The following is a 20,287-nucleotide window of genomic DNA, read 5'->3' on the forward strand; positions in this document are numbered from 1 at the left end:
TTACACAACTGTTGCTGAGATTGTACGCTGTGTAATACTTACTTACATCTCACACACAGGTGACAGTGCTTATGCAGTCTGCTCTTTCATCCTGTCTCCGTACCTGCACCCATCCACCCCAAGTGAAAGGAGATACAATGTTGCACATAGATCGACAAGCAGTGTGGTTGAGCGAACATTTGGACTCCTCAAAATCCGGTTCCGCTGCCTGCACAAAAGTGGAGGTGCACAGCAGTACCAGCCCCTAGTGTGTTGCACAATCATAGCTGCATGTACTATGCTGCATAACCTTGCCACTAAGAAGGGTACACCTCTTGAAATGTGTGATTCTGAAGAGGAGGATAAGGATGAGGATGGTACACAGCCACAGCACAGTGCAGCAGGCGGTGCTGCAGCAGCAGATGGGAGACAGAGACAGTCAGAGATCACAAACAATTATTTCTGAGTAAGTGATGCGACAAAGCCAGGTAATGTATTTATGTCAGGGTGTTTAATAGACCTTTCATCAGGCAAATTATCAGTACACAATGACAATAACTATGTGTTCAAAAGGGTTACTTCACCCACTACAGATTTGAATTGTAGGGCCGTGCCTATTTCCTGTGCCCCCGCTCACCAGTGCCGCGTCCTGCTTGCACATTGTCCTCAGCAGCACTGTGTCCTGCAGCAGAGCCATGCCTCACACTGCGCCTCCTACTCTGTCGCAAGGGGGGGTTTCAGTGCTAAGACTGCTTGCCCCCTCACTTTCCTCAACGTCCCCGGAACCGGTGGCAGCAATCTGGTTCGTCTGCATGATTTCCACAGCACTGGTGACTGTGACCAGGCCCTGGCTAACCTCACGGCTGCACTTGGCCATCTCCATTGCCTGGCCACAGATCTTCTACTCAGCATGTGGGTCGCATTACATAGTCTGTTCACAGACTTGGTGAAGCCTGCAATCACCTGCCTGTCTCTCCGCCTTGCAGCGCGCTCCCCCTCCATTCTGTCACTTAATTTGTCCACTGCCTCAGATTCCTCCTTCAGTCCCTCTGCCATTGTATTGTTGAGGCAGTATATTGCCTCCTTCATTTCATCCACCTTCCTGTTGTTTGCCACCATCTGCCTCTGAATGGTCCGCAATGTCTTCCCCTGCAGGCGCTACACTATCAGCATTTGGCCCTCCAGGCCTGCAAAGACATTTGAGCCTTCAAATTCTGAACTTTGTGATCTCCGGCATCATCTATGGACACCTGCGCTGCGTTCCCGCATGGGGCACTGCGCCCCAGATAGCTGTGTGTCTGCATCTGGTGATGTATGCTGGACTTCCTGCCTGTCCACCTCTGTGGCATCAATCTCCGGAAGTGGAGCAACTACGTAGCGCTTTGACTTTGGAGGTGGTGGAGTAGTTGGTGCAATGGTTTGAGGTGACAGAACTTCCTCATCACTCCTGTTATCCTCACTGGGAGCATCGGCAGTCTCCCCCTCTGAAGCCTGTGGCTCTGTTCCGCCTGTGGATACAGAATGTATCATTACTCACTTTTCTTGCAGCAAATGTGTGCTAATAAATTTCACAACTGACATCCTAGCTGTCTGACCTCTGCTATCTCATCTATAGATGTGTAACAATTGCCTATGCTTATTCTGGAGTGGATGTCTTGCTACCCATTGATAGGGACTACATTTCCCATGATGCATTGCACAGCTTACAGAAAACATGGCCTGGAGTGGGATTGTGGCAGGGGGATTGGGGTTAGGGAGGGGAAACAGTATGGTGTAATGCAACTTACCTTGTGTGTTGGAAGGTCTAGCAGAGCTATCCACATCCCCAATTCCACGGACACTCTCTGGCTGGAGTGTCGATTCTACCAATTGGTCCAGGGCAGTAGCAGCAGGCGCTGTGGAGCTCCCACCACCTGTTTTTCCAGATTGTTTCTGGTGCTCAGCCATCCTCTCCTTTGCACATGCTCTCAGGTCGTGCCAACGCTTTTTCAAGTCCTCAATTGTCCGTGGTGTGACCCCATTTGCATTGATTTTTTCTTGGATTACCATCCAAATGCCCCTTTTCTGGGACTCAGGCACGTTTAGTGACCTCTTACCAAAGAGCTGGTCATGGTCTTTTACTACTTCCTCAATGAGGACCTCCAACTCCTTTTCACTAAATTGTAGTTTTCTTTTTCTCCCAGCTGCAGAATCCTTGCTTTTACCAGATGTGGCCATAGTGCAGTTTGTCTCTGTGAACTGGGTGTTGGCTGTTCTGCTCCTCTGCTGTTGCTGCTGCTCCCAGTCTTCCAACACCTACTGATTCAGTGCACCTGCATGGGTGTGGCCACTTCCTGGTTGGGAGTCATGTGCTTGTTCTGGATTGGCTGATTCAACAATTCCTGTTTTTTTGAATTACGATTCGGTATTTACCGAATCGGTATTACAGAATCGGTAGTTTACCGATTCGGTAGTGGGTTTTACCGATTTCTATGAAATCGGTAAATATTACCGAATCGGTAATTTTTACCGAATTATTACCTACATCGCAAATACAGATTCGGTAAAAATCTGTAATAACGACTCAGTATTTGTGAATTACCTACATCTAGCCCCAAGTCGCTAATAAAGTAGGCTTGCAAAAAGGTTCTCATGAGAACCTTCTCAGATGTATCTTATGGTAATAAGCTGTAGCCATATCTGAGTAACTTCATGATGAAATGGACATTTACCATTGGAATCAAGGACGAAGATGACAGACCATCGGAAGTCCTTCCTCCATTAAACATTGATGATATATTTGCCTGTTTTTGCAACATGTTCCGTGGCTTTTCTCAACAGTACATGTTCCTAGCTAGAGAGCCAAAGCATTCTAAGCACTCCTATCCTGCTGTGCCCCCTAGCACTTTATGGAGTCTCCAGAACTACCCTTTATAGGGATTCAGTGTACCTCCTAAAGGCATGTTTGCCTCAGTGCCCATGTCGGTGATACAGCGCATGAGTAGAGGCAAAGAGATTCCCTCATTATTATGGGTCCACACCCCTTGCAAATGAGGGAACACCCTCTAATGATAAATTTGGTGCTACATGTGCGCCAGCACTATGTGTATTAGAGAAAGGGGCTGCATAAACATTTGCAGGCCCATTCTGTAATATCAAAGTGCCCCTAATGCACACAAAATGGGTATAAACGCCCATTGTACCCCAAGGCACTTCTGTAATACAGTCCCAGGAAGTCTGTGGTAACTTGACAACAACTGTTGTATTCTGCTTTAGGTGTCCGTATATAAGTTTTTCTGAAACATGTCCTTATAATATATTTGGCATTGCCCTTATATAGGCATAATATCCCAGTCCATATTTAGGCATTAGCCATGCTATCCAAATACAGGCATGGCCACCTACATCCGTCCACCCCAAAGTCATAACGAGTTCTGAGAAACCAGACCCTTAAGCTCTTGGGAGTTCCCCTAGCACAGGTTTATTGATCTCTCCAAGAACTCATTTATTATGCGTGAACCGCTACTACTTAAGGGTTTATTCCTGATGTCTTCCTCTTTCCGACTTTACGTCAATGCTAACATTCCAAGGATAAATACACCTTCTCTTGTCCGAGCAAGTAGGAGGAGACCTCGACTTTAGAGGAGCCTGTGTCCCGGCCTGCTCACAGAGAATCCAGCTTCCAGTATTCTGACTCCCTTTGTGGGGTGTTAGAGTTTAAGACCCGGAAAGAGATTCCCATCTCTTTCATTCTCAAGGTATGGAGCTGACTAGAACCTAGAGGGACTCTTGGCATACCAGACTTGGCATAATACACTTTACCATATTATAGCCTACCATACTATCGAATACATCACCAACTTCTGAACTTGTACTACACTTAGGTTAGGTACACTGGGTAGAACTAGTAAAAGAAGCATCTTATGAGTACTCGCATTTTTAGCTTATGTTATTTATGTATATGAATATATGTATCATAGCTAAAAGATAATGCTAGCTCAGTATTATTTCTTTCTACTGTTTACGCTGTACATAATATATCTTGGTTGATCTATGGCTGCAATCTATGCCCTTACAAGTGTTAAAGAACAACTCAAACCTACTTTCATTGTTGTTTGGAACAACATTGCTTTATTTAACTTGTTTTGAGAAAATTAGTAGAATGCAGATTCCTGTGTGCATTCATAAGGGTTTTGAAATATGGTTATTGATAAATTATTGGCATGACTTTTTGACAAAGCTAATTAGCCTGCTTTATACAGGCTGATGTTTTGATTTCTTACTAATGTCAGTGCGCTTGCCTTTTACATTTTGGTAGGCTGAATCTTTGAGAAAGCCAGTAGATCTGCCTTATTTATTAGTGACTTTTTGGCAAAGTTAATAGGTGTGCTTCATATATGTTGTTGTATAGATATAAACATGTTGAGAGGGTTTTTCCCATGCCTTAAATGTAAGGCATGTAAACAAAGCCACAAGGTACTGGAATATGAAATCATGGAAAGTGGGGTAACTAGTAGAAACGTCAGAAAGATTAATCGCCTGCTGAACTGCAACTCGGAATATACTGTATGTGTATTAGAATGCCCCAGTCCTAAAAGATTTGTGGGCAGTACCATCCATCCAGCAAGTAAACGGATTCTGGAACATATGTGAGCCATCACTAAAAAAAGATCAGACTTACTCGATGGCTCGCCATTTCGAAACATTCCATAAAAGTGATCTCAAACTGCTTAAATTCTTTTGTATTGATCAGGTGGCTAAGAGTGAAAGAGGAGGAGACAGAACAAGGACATTGAGGGCCTTACAACCTAAACATATAATAGACCTCTAAACAAGGGTTCCTCTCGGCCTCAATATCGATGAGGAGCGGTGGCCCCATTTAGATTAACTGGAGATGTAATTATTCCTTCTGTACTCCCCACTTTTGTTTGTACTTTTTATCCTTTCCCCTGTAATGCATTGACTTTATGAAAACAAATGAAATCGTTAAGTGTTAGTTCCCATGCCCTTGAATGCTTAAATGAATTTTTTTAAGGTTCTCCTGATGTTTATGGCTTTGTTTTGGTCTTGATGATTTGCCCATTCAGGGCATAATTCTGTTTAGTTCACAGTACTTTGAGTAGTTTTTACCAATTGGGTTGTAATTGAGTAAGTATGCCATTATTTTTTTACGGCTACTAAGCGGCAAGATGAATTGTCATCTAGGCAGGATAAAGGTATTCAACCTTGCCATAATCTGCTATGTTTTAAAGTCTGACGTAGCTGACGGTAGAAATATGGATCAAGGAATTTTCCTATGAGATTGTGATTTAAAATCAATTCCATCAAGAAATGTGTATTTATATATGTATATATATTTTCTTTTTTGACCACTTCTAAATAGTTGTATATAATGATATATAACTTTTTAGTACTGATAAATGTAGGATAATTTGCACTGACTTTGGAACAAGTTCTAACATGGCTGCCATGTATCCTGCATAATGCAGTAACTTCAGGAGACCTTCTCCTCTTTTGATGTTTCTTTTTTTCTTATGTAATCACGTTTAGCACTCTAACTATGTGTCATACACTTTGGGCCACTGACATCGAAAAAGGCAGATTGCCGAAACGCGTCTGTCGCGGGGGGGGTCTGTGCACCAATAAACAACTTTAAATAAGGACCTGCGAGTGAGTGCTCTCCTACTTACGCCGCTGAAGTTGTCGTGCTTGTGGATGAATATATATATATTTACGTCGTTGTCGGGTTATCTGGAGGTGGGGCGGGTGCCAAGGGGTTTGCGCACGTTGTTGGCCCCTTCTTATGAGGATCCCGACCTCCAGATGCTAGCCGACTGGGCGCAGTGTAATTTGGAAAACTCCAAGCGCCTAATGGGCATTCTCGTCCAATATGCTCAAAGCGATAGAGCTAAATTGCTTGAGAAAATCGAGGCAATTAATGCAGAAATTGATAAAATACCTCCCTCTGCAGAGATATCAAAACTTAGAGACGATATGAACAAAAGGCTCAAACGCGAGGAAGAAAGCATAATGAAACGTAAAGCATATAAGTTCCAGGGTGACAGACTGGACTATGAGAACGGGAAGATTTTTACATTCGCCAAAAAATATGACAAAATCAAACAGCGGCAAGCTACTAACAATTCCAATACGCCCAATACCAGCACCACAGCTAACAGCAATGTTAACACTGTATTAACTTCTAACACACGACCAGTTGAGTTATCTTCAGCATCAGCTTCAGAAGACAGTTCACAGTATGAAAGTGAATCAGAAACTGAGACCAGGCGACAACAAATGGTGGGGTTTCGCAAACTTACTCCGGCACAGGAGATGGCAATTGTACAGCAAGATCGAAAGGCCAGCCTACGCTCTGCAGCCCAGGCTACCGCCGCCGGCAGCGCAACAACAAGCAACGCGCAGAGAGGCGCAAGTGCAACAAGCGTCGTAAAACCAGATGCCAGGCCCAAGAAACAACGCTTCAGAAAGCAGTGGAATTAACCACGTTCAATGCGGTCTCCTCAGCATCAATGGCAGAGCAGGGTGTTGCTGATACCAAGGCAGTCATTAACTTATCTGACATAGTTCCCACCACAAAGGAAACCTCCCTTCTATCGTTGGGTTTGTCTTACAGTCCCAAGGGCAATTTTGACTACGCTACAACCAAGGTTGATATCTTCAAGTTTGTTCGTAAACTTAAATTGCGCAAATATTTTGCTGCCCGGGGTGGACCCAACCACAATTCCTCACAGTTAATGCCACCAAATGCTCCTTCATTGAATGCATCTGATGATGTCGGTGAGACCATCATAACAGGAGCAGCGCTCACTCAGGAATTGTTTGAGCTGCAACAGGAGGAACTGTGTCCTACCACAGAGAGTCAATCTGCTCTTGGGGGCGAGCCTCTACCCAACGCATGCCCCACCAACTTTAAAACAAAATCTAAGTTCTGTCCCCTGATGCTAAAAGACAATGTTGATATCTTCCATGACCGTGTTACCTCGCAATTGAAAGAGCTACAGATTAAAACAGCCAATTCTATTAAACGCCACACCTACAGAGACAGAGAATATCATACTTTAATCAAAAAGTTGAGAGACAACAGGAACTTGGTGATCCGACAATCAGATAAAGGGGGCAACGTGGTACTGTGGCCATGGAAAATGTACCTAGAGGAAGCCTACAAACAACTTAATGACAGGGATTGCTATAGACGTATCTCTGTGCAGGACGCTATGCAAACAAGAAACGCAATCTATTTGAAGTTATCTGCTTGGAGAAGCAAGGGCTTGATCTCGATGGATGAGTATAAATTCCTCAAAAAGGATTATCCGGTGATGCCAGTCATCTATTTCATCCCGAAAGTACATAAAAACTTGATACAACCCCCTGGCAGGCCCATTATATCTGCTCGCAATAGTCTGTTAGAGAATATGAGCAGGTATATTGATTTTTTCCTACAGGATTTTGTGAGAGGCCTACCATCTTTTATCTTGGATACCAGTGATCTGTTGAGAAAACTACAAGACTTTGTATGGAGCCCTAACTATGTTCTGGTATCCATGGATGTGACTTCATTGTACACCAGTATTGTCCACACTGATGGCTTGAAGGCCACACAGCATTTTCTTGACAAAAGAGACATTGGTTTTCATGAACACTCCAAAATGGTATTTGATATGATCACAATTTGCCTTGAGAACAATATATTTCTGTTCGCTAATCAACTTTTTTTGCAGACCCGGGGAGTGGCAATGGGGGCCTGCTTTTCTCCCAGTTACGCCTGCCTCCATATGGGGTACTGGGAGGAGCAGGTCCTGATGAAACAACACGCTGCCACCGTGAATGCTAAGGTTAAACTTTGGTTAAGGTATATAGATGACCTACTTATTGTATGGGATGGCACTGAAGATGAGGTTGTTGAGTTCATAGAGATATTAAATACCAACAACTCTAACATCCACTTCACCAGTACCCATAGCAAGTCATCTATTGTCTTCTTAGATGTAGAGGTTTTTGTACAGGCAGGAAAACTTCAGACCAAACTACATCACAAACCTACAGCAGGGAACACATTGCTGCACGCAGAGAGTCAACATCCCGCGCATCTGATTCGTAGCATCCCATATGGGGAGATGCTTCGAATTCGGAGAATATGCAGCAATGAGCAAGATTGCCGGCTGGCACAATCCCTCTGTAAGGCACGTTTCTTGGAACGAGGCTACAGACTAGAAACTATAGATAATGCCATGGTTAGGGCCAACAAGATTGACAGAACTACACTCCTGGGCTCAGGTAGTGTTCGACCCAAAATTCCAACAGACAGGGTGGGTGAGGAGACAAGACTAATTATGACATACAATAGTCAACATAAAAGTATTCATAAAATAGTCAAGGACAACTGGTTCCTGGTCTCCAGTGACCCAATCATTGGTTCTCAAATGTGTCCACAGCCCAGCATTACCTATCGTAAAGCTCGGGCCATGCAGGATAGTCTTGTGTCCAGCAGCCCCGAGGTAGCTCAAGCCTCATGGCTCAGTGGAAGCAAAGGTTTTTTGAGGTGCTCGAGTTGCAAAGCATGTAAACATGGCATTAGCAAAACAGAGGTGATTACTCCTCTTTCTCCCTTTCCCATCAAAATTAAACAGAAACTAAACTGTAAATCAGAGTTTGTTGTTTACGTCTTGGAATGCCCTTGTGGGTTGAGGTATGTGGGCAGTACTCGACCGCAAGTACACAAGCGGATACTACAACATTTGCGAGCAATCACCCACGCAGATGTGACATACCCTGTAGCCAGGCATTTTGAAAGTAAACACGGAAAGGATGCTTCCTTATTGAAATACTTTGCGATAGATTGTGTTCCTCCCCAACGGAGAGGTGGTGATAGGGAGTCTCTTCTGCGGAAATTGGAGACTCGCTATATAATAATATTAGATACCAAGGCACCGCAGGGTCTCAATACTGGGGAGGACTGCCACACCTATCTCTAAGTACCAATTTCTACCTCGTGCTAGCTATATTGTCAAGTGCATCTCTTATCATGTCCACTTAGAGCGTGTGTATAGATGTAGTTTTAACCTTTTCAATTGCAATGTGATTTATGATATTTCATCTGATTATTAACTATTTCCCTGAAAATCTCCATGACCATTTTAATTTCACCAATCACTTTATATCACTAATTGTGGGAGCACTCTATACCATCACTGTGTTTGTAGTAAATAGCGATTTTTGCACATGTACAGTACCTACTATTGGCCTGTAAGATTACCAGCCCACTTGGGCACTATTGCACAAAATTAGGAGTTCATGACAAACGGAACCTTCATTTATATCTTGTTTTGTACAGAGTTTTGGTGATTTTAATGGTTATATTTTAGATGTATATAACTATTTAATTGGCTTTTAGCTTTTATATCATTTTAAAAGTTGGACATAGCCGTTGCCATGATGACTCTTGTAAATAGATGCCTAATTTTTGTAGATGGTACTTTTGATGAATGATAACTGTATATACCAAACAGTATTTATTATTCGTGATAATTCTCTTGAAATACATGTGTAATTCGGACATTTATGTCGCAATGTAAGAGTTTAAACAACTTGGAAACACCAACAGTATTTTTTCTGTTTCCATTGCATGTGATGGCACTTTGCACTTTAAAAGGGTGAACAGCCCTCTTGACGCTTGTCATGTGATCAAGGCTATCTCTAGCCGAAACGCGTCATGGCGGACTGGTGCTGGGCTAGCATTCAATAAAAATATTTGCACCATTTCTGGGTCTCGCTGCTCCTGTTTTCCTGTTCGACAGTGACCGCTGTTGCTGATTATTTCGACGTGGGAGCACTACGTACCTTATATATATATATATATATATATATATATATATATATATATATATATATATATATATATATATATATATATATATATATATATATATATACTGCTCCAAGTTTTCCCCCACACAAAGAGCTGCACTCAAATGCTGGCACAATACTTTATTGGGTATGAGTAGACTCCTGTCAGCCGATAGCATGAGACAGTCCTTCCCTCTTGTTTAGCCTGGCGTGTTTCAGCTCGATGCTTTCTTCAGAGGCAGCAGTCAGGAAAGATTACGTGAAGGTCCCGGTCTCTGTTCCCCTTTCGTAGTACTCAATCCTACGCCCCCAACAGGGTAGGTCAAATGACTCTGCAGGGCATTGTGTGAACAGAGGTCCCGGTAAATTTGCAACTTGAATAGGTGACCAAATTTCTGTCAAAACAATTTATATATATATGTATCTATCTATCTATCTATCTATCTATCTATCTATCTATCTATCTATCTATCTATCTATCTATATATATATATATATATATATATATATATATATATATATATATATATATATATATATATATATATATATATATATATATATATATATTAATTGACTTTTGACTATAAGCAATGCCCAGTGGGGCTTGTTAGTGACATCACCGCAAACATGATCTACAAGAAATATCTCACACTTTCCACAGTGTGAAAGCAAGCCCTCCAACTCAGTGAAAATAAACAGAGTTTTATTTGCAGTTGGACCCCAATTGAGCATAACGTGTTTCGATCCCAATCAGATCTTAATCATTTGCAGTTAAAAAGTGGTCAATTGATCCTCTGTTAAATATAATAATTGTCTTTAAACAGCAAAGAAGGATTAGAGTGACACCCAGCCAATCATAAGATGATGATTATTCTTTAATAAAATACATCACTATAATGGAAATCAGTGAGCACCTCAAACTTAAGTACTCACATTAAATCAGTCACCAGTGCACTCCCTTGATGTCTTCATGAGTTGTTGTCACTGATGAGAGTTCCCACATATGTTATAAACTGCAATATTAACACTGCTTTGCACTGGTGAAATAAGCACTATTTCCTCCTTCCATTTTAACTTTAAGCCTTAATAATTATCACCAGACAGCACTCTTTTGTTGCCTCAAAGGAGTCAATTCCATGTAGGGCACAGTGGTATGATGACTTCCGTAAAAAAACAGGGCACTGCCACTTGTATATGTTGTTTCAAAGTTCCTCTTTCAGATCCCTTGTGCTTTCAACATTCTCACCAACCCGGTGTATGATGGTAAAATTGTCCCTCCAAATCTGGCTGTTTTCTAATTGTTTCTGAAACACATAGTGAGTTGGCCTCCCATTCCATTGATGGCAAAGCCTCTCATTCAAACAGAGGCACAGCCTCAGCAGCCATAATACTTCATTCACATTCAAATACAGCTGATGGGCCTCTTATTAAAGAACAACTTCAATTGAATTTTGAAGTTGAGCAATGCCCTGCCTCTCGAGACAGGGCTTGCTAGAGACATCATTGCAAACATATTCCATAGGAAACCTTTGGAAAACAGCCAGTCATGTACCCACTCACACACCCATACAGCCACTTAGACACCAACTGACAGACTGATACATTCACACAACCAGTAACTCACCCAAAGATTCACTGAGACACCTATTCACTTACTCATACAGTTAGTCATACACCCACTGAATCATCCATACAGGCACTCATACCTCCAGTGATTCACCAATACACCTTGGTATATATATTTAACACCCATAGACTTTTTTCAAACACTCACTGTGCCTCGATGATGCCATCAGTGATGTCACTGACCATGTCATGGGTGATGTAATATGTGAGGCCATATGTGAGGTCATAAGCAGTGCATTGCAGTGGCGTGAGTTATAGTTAGCTCAGGTAACTATAACTGCTAAACTTCACTGGTTTTGTACGAGAGAAACCTAAGACTAACTATAACTTCCCCGTAACTTTTGGTGTTTTCAGTGAATTTCTAAGGTAATTTTAATTCAATTTCTTAACTACAACAGTTCCCAAGTTTAGGTGGAGAGTAACTTCTATATACAGCATTTTACAACACCAACAACACTGTCTGTGAATCTGCTCACCTCAAATGTCTGTTTTTCTATCAAAGTTATTAATCATAGGATTAGCAGATTGCCATCCACACCGAGATAGAAAGAAAGGGACAAAGTCTTTTGCCATTTCTACAGCAACGTCTTTAAGCGTAGGATTAGCACAGTGCCATTCATGCCTAGCTGTGAAAATGATATAAGCATTTCACCACTGCAGGCAAAGTATCATAGCTTTGGATTGGTAAAATACCATCCATGCCAACCTGTAAGGAATAAAGGCAACCCATGACATGTGTATCACTATCGTTATGTCCCTTCAGAGAGGTGTAGCTTTGACAAGACACAGGAGAGTCCCAAGTATAAGTCAAAACAGTACATATGTTTTGGACATCATGCCTCTTCAGTTTTGCCCCTGCTATTTGCAAATCAGTCTCGACCCTGCTCCCAGGTGAGGTGGAATGGTGTGCAAAATAAAGATGGATTGGAATGCGGCCCAGGTGATCACCAGTGGCTGAGACTAATTCAAGCATTCCATCCATAACTGATTTCTATACTTATCTTGTCGCCATAAGTGTGACTTGTAAACCCAGACATGGGTTCTGTGCACACTGTGTCACTGAGACCAAGATGGACTCGGCTGATGAGCTCATAACTAGGACAAAAGCAGTAATTTCAAGGTTGTGTGTGTTCTGGTTCAGGGAGGACTTGACTTGCCAGATCAGGCTGGATTTTTCCTATTGGAGCAGGGTGTAGACTGATTTCAATATAGCTGTGTCCAAATTGAGGTGACTAGGTGTGCAAAACAATTACTAATTGGGATGCAACCCGAGTGATCACCAGTGACTGAGATTAATTCAAGCATTCCATCCATCACTGTTTTGTTTACTTATTGTGTCACCCTAAGTGGATGGGTGTGCCCAAGCGTAGGTTCCATGCACACTTCATCACTGGAACAAAGCAGTACCTGGCTGATGAGTATATAACTAGCAAAAGACACACAATTGATGGACGGAATGCAGAACAAATCAAAACATTCAGCCCCAGTCAAGAGATCTAGGTTAAATCCATGATTCTTTTGCTCACCATGCCACCCCAGTTTAAATCTGGCCATATGGAAATCACTCTTGACCCTGTGCCTCATGGGAACAGTCCAGCCTAAACTGCCAAGCCAGGTCCTCCCTGGACCAGAAACAAGCATCCTCGGATCGGTTGCGGGGTTTCACCCCTCTTCAGCCAGGATAGATTGATTCCAGTGGCACAGTGAACCCAGGACCCAAGCTAGCCTGGCTGATGATGGCTGATTAGCCAGAAACCCGTCCCAGGATGCTTGTTTCTGGTCCAGGGAAGATATGGCTTGGCTGTTCGGGCTGAACTGTTCCCATGAGGCACAGGGTCAGACTGATTTGCATATGACCATGTCTGAACTGGGGTGGGGGAGTGAGCTAAAGAATGATGATGAATTAAACCCAGATCAGTTGACTGGGGGTGGATTTTTGATTTGCTCCAACGCTCCGTCCATCATCCTCTTTGGTATTGCTTTGTTTGCCCTATGTTGGCACGGTATGCCCAGACACAGGTCCCTTGCTTACTTTGCCACTGGATTCAAGCTAGCCTGGCTGTTGATGGCTGATTAGCCAGAAACCGGTCCCTGGATGCTTGTTTCCGGTCCAGGGAAGACATGGCTTGGCAGTTCGGGCTGGGCTGTTCACATGAGGCACAGGGTCAGACTGATATGCATATGTCTGAACTGGGGTGGTGGAGTGAGCTAAAGAATGATGATGGATTAAACCCAGATCAGTTGACTGGAGGTGAGTGTTTGATTTGCTCCAACGCTCCGTCCACCATCCCCTTTGGTATCGCTGAGTATATAACCAAGTATGGGCGAATTTTGCGGATTCGCGATTTTCACGCGAACTCCTGAATTTTTTTTGCCATTTGCACAAATAATGTGACATGTGTGTCTGTAACTTTGCCACCGCTCCGAAAGGCACCGAAGTCCCTCGAGTGAGCTGTCCATCATAGTGAGGAAAGGGCGGGAAGACGTTGCATACCCTAGTGTGTGTGTGGCGGGGTCAAAATGGGCGGGGCTTCTATGCGAGTTCACATGCCTCTTGTTTATAAAGGGTCAGAGACAGATCAGAGCAGCAGATGAGAAGAAAGCAGCCTCCTGGTCACAGGAAGTACATGGGGATTGCACTCGAGAAACTCGTGGATGCAAAGACCTCCATCAAGGATTACATCTAATTGTAGATGGTAGATATGGGGAGGAAGCACACCTGGACCGTGCTCACTAGTTGTTTGGGCTGATTATAATGAATGACTGAATTAGAGCTTCAACTCGGGCACCTGCTTATATCTGTTAGCGATTCCTGTTGAGGTTTAAATTTTGCCAGAATGAATCCTGCCTGCATATTTATCCACGATGATGCCACCGGTTGTGCCATACCTCTACTCAACTGGAGTACTTTCTACTGGCTAATCAGTAAGTGCTACCTCGTTGGGTAAATGCATAGTGCTTTTCCTACACTGCAGCTGCATAAAGGGCCAGAAGATTTGCCTCCAGTGAGCGTGTGTGCCTGTAACTTTGGTCCCTTGAGAGAGCTGGCCATCCCAAAAAAAAAAAATCCGCCCTCGAGCGAATTTGGGCATTTTTTGTCAATTTCGCGAGATTCGCGGATTGCGAGATCTGCAAATTTCGCGAGCGGAACAGATTTTTGGCTCATGCTTATATATAACTGGGGCAAAACTGGTCCTGGGTTGCTTGTGTTCCAGTTCAGGGAGGACCTGGCATGGCAGTTTGTTCCTATTGAAGCTGGGTCAAAACTGATGTGCATATAGCTGGGTCTAACCTTAGGGGTCATGGTGTGCAAAATAACTAAGGATTGGGATGCGATCCCCAGGGATCACTGGTAGTTGAGATTAATTCAAGCATCCCATCCACAACTATTTCGCATACTTATTTTATTGTCCTGAGTGGGACGGGAAATGCTCAGACTTGGGTCCTGTGCACACTGTGTCACTGGTGCCAAGATGTACATAGCTGATGAGCCCATAACTAGTGCGAAACCGGTCCTGGGTTTCTTGGTTCAGGGAGGACCTGACTTGGCAGTTCGTAGCTCAACCTTTCCTATTGGAGCAGGACCAAGAATGATTTGCTTATCGTTGGATCCAAACTGAGGTGGTATGGTGTGCAAAATATTGATGGATTAAAAAGCAACCCAGAGTGTTTACCAGTAGTTAAGACTCACTCAAGTATTCCATCCATCACTGTATTGTATACTTATTGTTTCACTCTTAGTGGGACAGGCATGCCCAGACGTGGGTCCCATGCACACTGTATCACTGGTAGTAAGCAGCTCCTGGTTGAAGACCCTAAAACTAGGGTGAAACCGGCCCTGAGTTGCTTGTATTACGGTTCTGAGAAGACCTGGCTTTGCAATTCAGACTGGACTGTTCCTATTGGAGCTGGGCCAAGACTGATTTGCATATAGCTGGGTCCAAACGAAGGGGGCTCGGTGTGAAAATAATTATGGATTGGGATTCGACCTCAAGGGATCACTAGCGGTTGCGATCAATTCAAGCATCCCATCCATCACTGTTTTGTGTACTTATTGTGTAGCTTTAAGTGGGAGAGGTATGCCCAGATGTGGGTTCCAAGCACATTGTGTCACTGGAAGTAAGCAGTTCCTGGCTGATGTGCCTTTAACTATGGCAAAACCGACACTGAGTTGCTTGTGTTACAGTTCTGGGAAGACCTGGCTTGGCAGTTCAGACTGGACTGTTCCTATTGGAGCAGGGCCTAGACTGATTTGCATATAGCTGGGTTCAAACGAAGGGGGCATGGTGTGCAAAATAATGATGGATTGGGATGCGACCTTGAGGGATCACTAGCTGGTTTAGATTAATTCTAGCATCCCATTCATCACTGTTTTGTATACTTATTTTATCACCCTAAGTGGAACGGGTATGCCCAGACGTAGGTCCCATGCACACTGCGCCACTGGAACCAAGAAGCACCCAGCTGATGAGCCTATAAGTAGGGATTAAACAATCCTGGGTAGTTTTTTCCAATTCAGGCAGGACATAGCTTGGCAGTTCAAGCTGGGCTGTTCCTGCTGGAACAGAGTCAAGACTGATTATTTATATATAACTGAGGGGGCATGGTATATAAAATAACGAAGGATTGGATGCAGCCTCTGGTGATCACCTGCAGCTGAGATTAATTAAAGTGTTCCATCCATCACTGCTTTGTATACTTATTGCGTCGCCCTAAGTGGGATGAGTGTGCCCAGATGTGGATCCCTTGCACACTGTATCACTGGAGCCAAGCTGTACCTGGCTGATGAGCCCTTATCTAGTGTGAAACTGGTCCTGGGTTGCTTGTGTTCTGGTTCAGGGATGACCTGGTTTGGCAATTCGGGCTAGACTGTTACTATTAAACCAGGGTCAAGGCTGATTTGCATATATTTGGGTCTAAACTGGGATGGCATGGTGTGCAATATAACGATGGATTGTGATGCAGCCCAAGTGATCACCAGTGGCTGAAAATAATCCAAGCATTCCATCCATCACTGTTTTGTATGCTTATTGTAACTTATATGGGGATATGAGGCATTGTTTGGGGTTTTATGATGCAACCACGAATTTCCCCACACTGCATGCCTAAACAATACGGTCTTAATAACGACCGTATCTTAACCACGCATTCCTTTACCATGTATGCCTTTATCACAAAGTTTTGTGGTAAAGGCATGTATAGAGAGCAAATAGAGAGGTACCCCTAAACTAGAATCAAGGGAAGTAGGGTTAACCAACCAGTGAAAAAAAGGAGAGATTCCCTTGAACAAAGTTTAATTTATAAACACAATTAAAGTTTGGAAACGAAAACAATTACAGAATTTGCATGTGTAAAAAGAACACAATTTATTGGTTACACAATGATTAAAAAAGTGGACGGTTTAAAGACCACTTAACACAGGTTTAAAAGAAATAGCAATAAAAATACCTAACATTCAATATTGACCAGCAAAATTGATACATAAAGACAGAAAACAGTAAGACATTGAACTTGTACAATACTAAGGGCCAGATGTAGGTAAATATATTTGACCAACTCATAAATACCGTATTTTACCGATTCGGTATTTATGAATCTGTAAAATAGAAGCAGGGAGATGTAGGTACATCCAGATGTTTTTTTACCGAATCGGTAAAAATCGGTATTTACCAATTTGGTAAATACCGACCGGTAATGCCCATTCATTCCTATAGCCCATAGGAATGAATGGGCATTACCGATTCGGTATTTACCGAATCGGTAAATACCGAATGTCACAAGGGTGCAGGGGGTGTCACTTTGACACTCTCTGGCACCCCCAAAAGAGGCCTGGGTGCCATGTGGCAGGCATACCTGCCCTAAGGGCAGGTCTGCCTGCATATGGCATAGGTGTGAATGCACACATGTGCATGCACACCGGAATCGGTATTTTACCATCACATTGAATATGATGGTAAAATACCGATTCTGTAAGGCTTGTGGGACTCAGAAGAGTCCCATCTACATCTCAAAATTACCGAATCAGTAAAAATACCGATTCGGTAATTTACAGAATCGGTAAATTTACCGATCGGTAAATTTACCGATTCTGTAATAATTTGCCCCCTACATCTTAAATTCCTTTTACCGGTCGGTAACGGCCGAATTCGGCCGTTACCGACCGGTAAAAGCCTACCTACATCTGGCCCCTAGTGTATATTCCAACTCAATTTCTGACACCAATGTTATGCACACTGCGGTGGAGTGTATCAACAGGGATATCCGAGTCGTGAATTATACTGAAGAATGTGTCGACGCGTTTCGGTGGCTTCCCAAAATTCTATCCACCTTTATCAAGACTACAAATGGTATCTGTCGTAGTGCTTGGGGTCAGTACAATCTCCCCAGCACTGTGGTAACTTTCGGTAAAGTGTCCAGTCTCATCGAATTGGGTGCGGAAGGTAATGTCTGTGATAGAGTTATTCTTCCTCTGAAGCCAAAGGTGCTGTTACTTTTCACTCCTGTTACCGCTTCATCTTATTAGCGAATTTTGGCAGAGAACGTCTAGTTGCATTTAGCGTTTCTATAGTTTCCCACATGAGGTTGGCATTCCTCTAAATCCACTTTTGAGTGCTGTCAAATGTCAGTATTTTCCTGATGACATAAAGTATAGGAGGAGAAACGCTGGCTTCATATGTCCTTTTAAAATGCGTATCTTTATCGAGTTGCAGGTCCGTTATCCTGTTACTGGGGCGCTTAAACTCTGGCTGCAGTAGCTCCAAATGGTGGAGTTCACGCAACCCTGAGGCCTAATACCCTAAACCCTTATTTAAAAAATTACCCCAACACTCCCGCAGCCATATAAACTACACTGATCCCCAGCCCTGAAAACTACCCTGACCCCTCCAGCCATGAAAACGTGGCCCACCCCCAGCTCTGAAAACTTGTCCCACCACCCCAGCCCTGAAAACTAGCCACAAGCCCCCAGCCCTGAAAACTATCTCCAACCCCCCAGCCCTGAAGATTAGCCCCATACCCCCCAGCCCAGACAAGTACCCCTGACCCACCCACAGCCTGGAAAACTACCCCAACCCCCCATCCTATAAAACTACCCCAGATCCACCCCATCCCGACTCACCCGAGCCCACAAAACATTCCCTACCACCCCTAGCCTACAAAACAACACCACTCCAGCCCACAAAAGTACTCTGACCCACCCACAGTCCCACTTATCTCACCGCAAATCTCCATCTAGTTTCTGCTTCCGTACAATGCGATACCAAAGGGGATGATGGACAGAGCGTTTGAGCAAATCAAACACTCAGCCATAGTCAACTGATCTGGGTTTAATCCATCACCATTCTTTAGCTCATGCCACTACCCCAGTTCAGACATGGCCATATGCAAATCAGTCTGACCCTGTGCCTCATGGGAACAGTCCAGTCCGAACTGCCAAGCCATGTCTTCCCTAGATCGGAAACAAGCATCCTGGAACCGGTTTCAGATTCATAATCCTCATCAGCCAGGCCATCTTGAATCCAGTGGTAGAGTGAGGAAGGGACCCACGTCTGGGCATACCCTGCCAACTTAGGGCGAACAAAGCGATACCAAAGGGGATGATGGACGGAGCGTTTGAGCAAATCAAACACTCACCCCCAGTCAACTGATCTGGGTTTAATCCATCACCATTCAAAAGTTGGTAATTACGCTTTCAAAACTATGGGCCTCATTTATGAGGAAATCGCTCACTGCATGATAGGGAAAGGGCGAGAATGCAGTATATGTGTGGCACGGCAGTGCATTCCGGTTCTTTCCCTTATGCTGTTGCCCTTTTGACAGCCTAGCGACAATGCAGGGACCCTTGCTCAATGGTGCAAGGGTGCCTGTGTTGCATGCAGGATTGTTTTTGAGCAGGAAGGGGCACTTTCCTGCACAAGACCAATCCTTGAAGGCGTATTGCTCTTACTGTCTGTGCTGCAAATTGCAGCAAATATAGAAAGAGGAAGAAATTAGGAGAAATACAAATATTTCTTCTCTGTACGCCTCCCTTGGAACGGTGTACATTTTTGGTTCCGTCCCAGGTTTACAAGTTTTTGTAAATCTGGGGATGCATCCAAGTCTATGGGAGCAGTGTGGGAACACCCACACAATGCCCATGGAACACCTACCCAGGGCAAAGTAATGCTGTATAGCAATTTGTGCTATGTTGTGTTACCATTTTTTTGAAGACACTCAGAGCCGCGCATATTGGCTTTGCTTGGCTTCAAATTTCTGACTTAGAAGTTTGCGTCATGTATCTACCATGCTGTATGGTGCAAACTTGACGAAAGCCTCTCATAAATGAGGCACTATGTTTAAAAAAATATTTCTGCCTTTGAAGTTCAACCAAAACAATGGTATTTACCTCATTTCCCTAGAAATAGTTTTGAAGCCAGAAAAACAATGAAAACATTACAATTTTAAATGAGCCTTTAAGGCATTCACTTTTGACATTTTTAATTAACTTTTCAGGCCTGGTGGGTGAATTTCAACAATAATCTTTCCTGCTTTCCAATTAGCGACCCTATGCATTCTATTCTAATTAGAAACAAGTCTGAACATTGAATTTGTCAGTGGACATGGCGCTTAGAGCATGTTCATTATGTTACAAAAGGGTATAAAATAGATATATAACTTGAAAAAATATTGAACTTTTTTGGCCCTAAGTATGATGTTATTTGGCGGTCAGTGAGCCTGTAATGTTCATGATTACAGGCTTTGTAACTGCAAAAGAGTGTGTTGCACTGTACAAAGCTACTCTGTGAGTTTTAAAAGTATTTCACATTGTCATTTGTGACTAATTTTGAATCGCAAATTG

Source organism: Lissotriton helveticus, chromosome 8 (genome assembly GCF_964261635.1).
Source record: "Lissotriton helveticus chromosome 8, aLisHel1.1, whole genome shotgun sequence".
Lineage (NCBI taxonomy): Eukaryota > Metazoa > Chordata > Amphibia > Caudata > Salamandridae > Lissotriton > Lissotriton helveticus.